General features: G+C 38.1%; 1 long non-coding RNA gene across 1 annotated transcript; it reads left to right on the forward strand.

The window, feature by feature from the left end:
* Nucleotides 1-1,726: 1,726 nt before the first annotated feature.
* On the forward strand, nucleotides 1,727-4,455 carry LOC133732556 (uncharacterized). Its single transcript, XR_009857177.1, has 2 exons — nucleotides 1,727-2,786; nucleotides 3,556-4,455. It is a non-coding gene; the product is annotated as an uncharacterized LOC133732556 (long non-coding RNA).
* The last annotated feature ends 4,584 nt before the right edge of the window (nucleotides 4,456-9,039 follow it).

Below are 9,039 nucleotides of genomic sequence, written 5' to 3' on the forward strand. Positions count from 1 at the left end.
CCTTCGGCTTATGCAACGCACCAGGTACTTTCCAAAGATGTATGCTTTCCATTTTCTCAGAATACATTGAAAATATTATTGAAGTCTTTATGGACGACTTTAGTGTCTTCGGTAAAGATTTTGATACTTGTTTAGAGAATCTAGGATTGATACTTGAGAGGTGTGTAGAAACTAACCTTGTGCTGAATTGGGAGAAGTGTCACTCCATGGTGACACAAGGGATAGTGTTAGGACACATAATATCTGCTAGGGGCATTGAGGTAGATAAGGCTAAGGTTGATCTTGTACGTCACTTACCCTCCCCCACAACTGTGAGGGAGGTACGCTCTTTTCTTGGCCATGCAGGATTTTACAGGCGGTTCATCAAAGACTTCTCCAAGGTGGCGAGACCTATGTGTGCCCTATTGCAAAAGGACGTGCCCTTTGTGTTCAATGAGGATTGCAAGAAGGCGTTTGAAAAGCTCAAGGAGTTGTTGACCACGGCCCCCATTATCTGTCCTCCGGATTGGAGTCTACCCTTCGAGCTTATGTGTGATGCATCAGACTATGCTGTTGGAGCTGTGTTGGGCCAGAGGAAGGATAAGAAGCCCTATGCTATTTACTATGCTTCTCGGACCCTCAACGACGCCCAGCTCAACTACTCCACCACTGAAAAAGAACTCTTGGCTGTAGTCTTTGCTTTAGATAAGTTTCGTTCTTATTTATTGCACTCTAAAGTAATTGTTTACTCTGACCATGCAGCCTTGAGATATCTGATGATCAAGAAGGAGGCCAAGCCCAGATTGATTAGATGGATCTTGCTGCTGCAGGAGTTTGACCTAGAGATCAAGGACAAGAAGGGAAGCGAGAATGTGGTGGCGGACCATTTGAGCAGGATAGTACATGAGGAGGACGTCCAGCCCCTACAGGAAACTTTCCCAGATGAGCAGCTCTTTGGGATAGAGGTTAGTGTGCCCTGGTATGCTGATATAGTTAACTATTTAGTCACTAGGACATTTCCTGACACACTTTCCAAAGCTAGTAAGGATAAATTGAAGAAAATGGCTAGGCACTTTATTTGGGATGAGCCCTATTTATGGAAACATTGTAGTGACCAAGTCATTAGGAGATGTGTCCCAGAGTCTGAGCATAGGTCAATTCTGTCATTTTGCCATAGTGAGGCTTGTGGAGGCCACTTTGGGCCTCGTAGAACGGCCTTGAAGGTCTTAGACTGTGGATTTTATTGGCCCACTATCTTCAAGGATGCAAACTTGTTTTGTATTTCTTGTGATAGATGCCAACGGACTGGTAATCTTGGCCCAAAAGATCAAATGCCCATGAACCCAATAATAACTGTAGAAATTTTTGATGTTTGGGGCATTGACTTTATGGGCCCATTTCCTTCGTCTAATGGCTGTTTATATATACTACTGGCTGTGGACTATGTATCAAAGTGGGTGGAAGCAAAAGCCACCAGGACTAACGATTCAAAAGTGGTTGCAGGTTTCTTGAAAACTAACATATTTTCCAGGTTTGGTGTGCCACGTGTGCTGATCAGTGATGGAGGTTCTCATTTTTGCAACCGGACAATCGAGGCTTTGCTGAAGAAGTATGGGGTAACCCATAAGGTGTCCACACCCTACCACCCTCAGACCAGTGGCCAAGCAGAGGTGTCCAACAGGGAGATCAAGAGGATACTCGAGAAGACAGTGGGCCCAACAAGGAAGGATTGGAGCCAGAGATTTGATAGGAGCATTTTAAAGTGGTATTTTAATAGTTAATTCCTCACATTTTGCTTAGTTAATTCCTTAACGAATCGATTTTTAACTCAATTTCTATTTTCTTAGGTACATTGGAGTAAATGATGGTGAAATGAGCATTAGGTCCACACTTACCTATAAATGGTGGAGAAAAATGGAAATGTACTAAAATGTCAATTTTACACATTTTCCTACTCCGGCTAGGAAAAACCAAGCCAAGCAAGGAAGAAGGAGCGGCCGCCGGACCAAATGAACTTCAAATGAGCTGAAACTTTCCAGATCCATTCTAGACATCCTAAGGATCGTTTCTTATGAAGAGTGCCAGAGCTAGAATTGAGCGGAAGGCCTTCAAACAGTCAGCCCAATTTCCTGCAGAAGCAAAACTGGAAAACTGGACCTGTAAGAGGTCCAGCAGCATTTTCGGCCCAACCACATGGAATAAAAATATGAAATTTTACCAGGGTGATCTACACTCATAATGGAACATTTTTTATGAAGAGGTTATAGTGAAATTGGGAATGCTTGTTGGAGAAATAATTGAAGGAATAAAGGGGCAGAAACTGATCTAAAAACAGCTCAACACCACATGTTCATGTTTCCTACCCACATGAAGAAAGCTAGATGCTTTTCCCTTTTTCCTTGGATATATTTTTCTGCTCCAATAGATCATCATCACTTCCATACTTCTACACCTTCATGCCTTGCTTTCATTTCATCATTACTCCATCTTTTCCATATTTTACAAACCACTTTCATTATTTTTCTTCCATTTATCATTTCACTCTTCTTTTTCTTCCCTATATAAACACCTTCTCCTCTCACTCTAAAAAAAGATTCCTTCATCCATTTCATCTTCTTTGTCTCTCCATTTCCATTCCATTTTTCTCTCCATTCTCTAGTTGCAAAATTCTGCGTTTTCAAGTAAGAAGAAGAAGAAGAAGAAGGAGCCGGGAATATCATATCCTCCATCGTCCACCTTGAAGGCTTGCTTCCAAGATTCAAGATTTCAACGTTTCAAGCACTCCATCTCCATCTCCAACTCATGGTGTAATTCATTCTTTTTCCTTATTTAATTTCGTAAGAATTTGTTTCTAGTTAACAATAACATTAAGGGCAAAGTTTAAGCCCAATTTCTATGTTTGAATAAAAAATTGTGATTTCTTTATGTTGATTTTTATGTTGCTTATGTGAGATTGCTTAATTGATTTTGGATTATGGAAAACTTTTATATGTATGTGTTCTTTGATGGCCAACTTAGGATATATGCATGTAATTGGTGCTAGATTTAAGTAGTAAAGGCTTTGGACAAAAGTCGAAATCAATTAAGGAGGATTGCAAATAGATGGACTTTTTCATACTAGGTTGTGCACTTTGGTTGACATCCTTTCTTTGTTCTTCATGCATTGAATGTGTTCTTGATTAGCTAGTTTTCTAGACTATGATTGCATGTTCAATAGGTTTAATTTAGGTGCTTTCACTTAGATTAAATATTCAAGGAAAGTAAAATATGGGAAATCATTTGCTTCGAATGTTTCACATGGTCAACTTATTTCTCATGACATAGATAATCAACTATAGGAATTGTAATTGGATTTCATTCATATGATTGTAGTTTTGATCTTTGTTTCTTGTGTTCCACCCTTGTATATGTGTTTTTACACTTTCTTTATTTCATTTAATTTTAATTCCAATTCTATAATCTCAAAACCCCCCTTTTTATATTAACTTGTATATATTTTTATTCTTTATTTTATTTTTGTACATAATACTTTTTACTTTATTATTTTAATTCTTTATTTGTTTTTGACAATGACAGGAGTACCCTCAATCCCCGGAATAGAACGATCCCTATTTGCTTATACTACTAACGATGTTTTCAGGGTTAAATTATGCGCTTGCTTTGAGCGTATCAATTTTTGGCGCCGTTGCCGGGGATTGAAAAATCACTTGTTTTTGTTTATAATTGTTGTATATAAACTGTTTGATACTTAGTTTAAATTAACTAGGTTGTTTTTTTTTATTGTTGAATACGAGTTTAATTGTGAGTTGTAAATTAAAGAAGGAATAGGTGAAGTCGTGTTTATTAATATTGGCCTAAACCCCTTATTGGTACCTAGTTCAGGTCCCTTAAGGTTGAGGGCGGCCTTTATTAACATTCATTGAACTGTCTAACACACTTAGGACCTTTTACATCCTAGTAAGAATATCCTATGTGAGATGGTGTCTAGGAAGGGGATAACGTTCATGACGGGTTTTTGAATCCAGAAGTGCTTATAAATGGGCTTAGCTCATGCCAAAATGGATTTTTCCTCTCGTGTTCACCCTCCCCTACCTGGCCATTTCAGTAAGGTTGCCCAACGGATGTAGGAGGGACTTTGTGTCTAGACGACTATACTTGGGCCGCACGTCCACTTGATTTACCGCTTGGAATTAGATTTGATATCAATAATGTTTATAACAAAAGAAATACTTGTGCATACTCTTTACGTGTAAATTATTTTGTTGTTTCACACTTTATACTTGTAAAAATACTTTTTACGTTTTATACTCACTTGTGTACTTAACTTGTGTCTTATGTACAAAATACTTGTTAATTATACTTGTAGTTTGTAATTCATAGTTACTTGTTTATTTTTTTTTGTATTTCTTTGTTAATATTAAGTTACTAACTTTATTTAATGTAGGTACCGTCTGGCTGCAAGACGTAAAATACAAGCGCTGCTTGGGAGGCAACCCAATTCAGAATATAATCAGATTTGCTTTCTCTTCCCCTTTTACTCCTCCATTTTCTTTTTGTTTTAGTAGTTATTTTCGTAAATTCCATCCCTATATGCTTACTTATTTCATTGCATGCTTTTAATTGATTACATTGAGGATAATGCAATATTTAAGTGTGGGGGAAGGGATTTATATTTTTGTCTTTCATTTTGAATCCTATAAATATTTTTGTCTTTCATTTTGTGTCCTATAAATATTTTTGAGTCCTATATTTTTTTTAAAAAAATAATAATAATAATAATAAAAAATAATAAAAAAAAAATAATAAAAAAATAAAATAAAATGCATTCATTCAGTCTTATTAAATTCAGCTTTTTACAAAAAAAAAAAAAAAATAATAATAATAATAATAAAAAATTAAAAAAATAATAATAATAATAATAAAAAAATAAAAAAAATGCATTCATTTAGTCTTATTAATTTCAGCTATTTACAAAAAAAAAAAAAAAAAAAAAAAAATAATAATAATAATAATAATAATAATAATACTCTATACTAAGCCATGTCTGCATCTCTGTAGGAGTTGAGGCTGAGCTCAAGGGAAATGTGAGAGCCACCGCCATAACCGCTACCTCCCTCGGAAGTAGTCTTCATGATGCCCAAGATGTCCTCACCATGCATGGGGAACAATGGAAGGGTTTCAATCTCCTGGTGATCTCCTCCTCGTTGTTGCAGGGATGTTTGTCCTCCTGTTGTGCCAAAAGAGTTGTACTGGTATTAGTGTTGAAGTGTGAGGAAGAATATGAAACAAAATTTAAATCAAGAAATCCTTCATTACCAGTAGAATCGGTGGAACCAAAGTTGAGATTAATGGATCTACCATCATCAGTAGAACTAGTGGACCCAAAATTGATGTCAATGGATCCACCAGCTGGCCCAAAATTGATGTCGATGGATCCACCAGCACCAGTAGAACCAGTGGACCCAAAATTGAGATCAATGGATCCACCAGTACCAGGAGAACTAGTTCCCATGGGCACTTGAGCAGCCTGATTGCACCTCTTCATCTGCTTCTCTCGAGCCCTGACATTCTGGAACCAAAAATAAATGTTCTTGCCCTCAACATGTCCATACTGGTTCAGCTGGAGACAGATCTCGTGAATATATATGCTCTGTAGTTGGGCGCGTAACTCCCTTGTCGTAGTAAAGATCCTTGAGGATCCTTATTTGATCTGGAGTAGGAACCCACCTGGCACGGCTTCGCCAGAAATCTGTGTTGGCACTACTCCCGGCTGCTTGGTTGTTTCCTCCATCCTCGATTTGTTGCTGGGTTTGTAGCTCCATCAGTTGCAGAGTTCGTGGTTCCATGGTGATGGGTTGAGGGGATGTGAAGATCGAAGAGTAAAGTTGTCGAGTGTTTGAAGGAGTTGTTGTTAAAGGGATTAAGGATGATGATGGTGTGTTGGAGATCTGAAAGTTCAGAGGAAAGATGGGATTGAATCAACTAGATGGGAGAGAAGATCAGAAGAGAAGGATTGAATCGAAGAAGAAATATTTTGAGTTTTGAAAGAAGAGGAAAGCTGAAGAGTTGGGAGAGAGGGGCTGGAACTCAGGAGAGATTTTCGTTCCTTTGGAGTGAACAGTTGCGCCCTCAGAATGCACCTATTTATAGAGCGAGGTGAGCAGATCTCCACCGTTGGATGGACGATTCCTGTGATTCATTCTACGCGTTGGATTAAAGTCGCCCTGAAACCCGGAAAAGTTGTTGGCGCGTGGAGAGCGTGTAAGGGGACCGAGGGAATCTCGAGGCGCTGTGGCAGACAGCTGTAGCCGAAAGCAGATTTGACTGCCGTAAATCACGGAAGGGATAAGCCGTGACACAAGTGGGCCGTACTTGGGCCTGTCTCGGATCAAGGCATCACTGTAGCTGTGGGTGGAGGCCTGATGGGCCGAGTTTCAGAAACAGTTTTGGACATGATGGGCCGAGTTTCTGAAACAGTTTTGGATGAGTTGGGCTGGGTTTCTGCAACAGTCTTGGATGTTTTGTGCCGAATTGTTGAAACAGTTGAAACAGTTGGTTTAAATAAAAGGATTGGTATGGATAATAACGTGAGCAGCTGTGCTCGAGTGGTTGAGTGTAAAGTTCGTGTACAAGAGGTCTGAGGTTCGAACCTCGCCTCTCGTTTATTTTTATTATGTTCGTTTATGACATAATAAGTATAAAATTTGTACACATTATATTAAGCACAGCTTGTGCTCCAGTGGTTGGGGACAAAGGTTTCGTGCAGCAGGTTAAGGTTTCGAACCTTGCCTCCCCCGTTTTTTTTTATTTATGTCACTCCATCAGAACCCTCCTCCGAAGGCTGAAACCAGCAAGAAGGCTGCCACTCGCCCGCATACCGCTCCTCCAAAGGAGTAAATGGAGGTACAAGTCTAGGCTGAAAGACTTTAAACATTAAGCGCTGCATGGGAGGCAACCCATTTCAACCGTAGCTGTGGAGGAGCCATCAACGCAGATTTGCTCTCTTAAACTCTATCTCCTCTATTACTATTTTCTGATTGTATCTTTGTTATTTGCGTTTTTAGTTTTTGTTTTTAGGTTTTCTTGAGTTAATCATTCCATTCACATGATAATTGTTCATTGCATGCTCTAACTTGTTTAACATTGAGGACAATGTATGATTTAAGTGTGGGGGGAAGGATTAATGCTTGTAGTTAGTTTTTGTCATAAAAAGAAAACAAAACAAAAAAATCGAAAAATGTCAGAAATATAAAAAATTTTCGTTGCTTTTGTTTTTGTTTTGAGTCTTAGGATGCCTTTCAACTGTCTGGGATGATTCTATATCTCTGAAATCATGACTAAAAGAGGATCACAACATTGAGATGATTTTAAACATGGTATTCTTTGGTTAATTGAGATATATGAAAAATGTGTGCCTTGTAGTGGATATGGATTGCATGACCTTGGTACGGAATATGAGCATGTTAAGATGAGTTGTGATTCATAAAGCCATGTGAGATAATTGAACCATGTCCCTTTTTCTTGGAGTGAAATGAAAAATATATTCTTAATTTCTTGGCGATGTTTTGATGATCTCATTATTCTTTCATCTTGATTGACTGCTTGCCATAGATTAAGTTTAATGGACTAGAGAATGCTAGAATTCGCTCTTGTGCTTGTTGAGACGTGATATCAATACATGGCCCTGATTCTGGAAGGGATAGAGGTTCTCTAGGAATTACCACCATTGCCAAATAAACTTGTGTCCCCATTTGTGCCCGTCGTGGGACCCCCCTAGATAAGCCCCTTTGAGCCTACATTAAGCCTTTTCGTTCATCACCCTTAAAATCCTTAACCATGAAGCTTAGTATAGTTACAACCCTACCCTTTGTTCTAAGGACTTAGTGGAGCTATCTTTTGAGACATACTACATGGGTTTGGTGCTAAGGATGAAGATTGAGAAGAGGTGAAAGTTCAAGTGTGGGGATAGACTTGTCCATAAAGAAAAAGATATGTTGAAGCCGTGAAAAATGAAAAGAAAAGAGAAAAATTGTGTACGGCTAAAAAGAAAAAAAGAAAAAAAAAATATATGTTTATGGACTTTCATCCCCCATACTTAGTGATTTTGGAGTTTGCTTTGAATTGAAGGCCCACTACAGAAAAATTTGGCCTTTGTCCATTTCACTAGAGTTCAAGGGAAGTTTATATTGAAGATTGGGCCCAACATGAAGACATTTGGCCCTCTTATATTACCTCTATGGAGAAGTGACGTTTTTGCAATGCCTTGGTGAAATATTTCGAGATCTCTACATTCATATGAGCTCTACTAGGTTTTTAGGACACTTTGATAATCCTTACCTTTCATTTCTTTAAACCTTGAGCCTTAGCCCCATTACAACCTTTGAGAGGACCTTCTTGATCCTTAAGATGGGACAGCCTTTGATGTGGAGATGAGTTACAAGAGTTGAACCTATGGCTTGGGTCCATTCGTGCAAGTAGTTGATATCCTTCATGAGATCTTTTGAAAAAAATTATATTCACAAAGTGCTTTTCGTTTCTTATATATGTGAGCTATTTGACTGCCTTAAAATATGTTCTCTCACATATAAATGAGTGATTATAAGCTTTTAAGCATTGCCTTGATCTGAGAGAAGAAAGAGTGGATATACCTTGTGAGGATATGAATCATACTTGTCTGAAGCATGCTAAGCTAAACCCCAATCACCATTATTACAACCAAGTCCTACTTGTGTATGTGTGGATCATATGTTTTAATTAACTCTCGAATGCTTAACATTGATTCTTGATTGAGTGCTAATCTTGGTGTTGTGAAAGTATGAGATTTCTGAGACAATATGTTAAAGGGCAATAGAGGTCTTTGTAATGTCAACATCTTGGTCTTTGTCTTTGAATTTACTCTTTTATGTGTGACGTTTTTTTTTTTTTTCTTTGTGTTTTGCTTTGTGTTTTACGTTTTTGGTTTCTTTGAGTCTTTGTGTTTTTGTTTCCATACTTAGTCATTTTTTTTCGTTGGTTTCTTTGTTTCGTGTCATAGTCTTTTTGGTTTGTTAGTTTTTGATT

Source organism: Rosa rugosa, chromosome 2 (assembly GCF_958449725.1).
Source record: "Rosa rugosa chromosome 2, drRosRugo1.1, whole genome shotgun sequence".
Lineage (NCBI taxonomy): Eukaryota > Viridiplantae > Streptophyta > Magnoliopsida > Rosales > Rosaceae > Rosa > Rosa rugosa.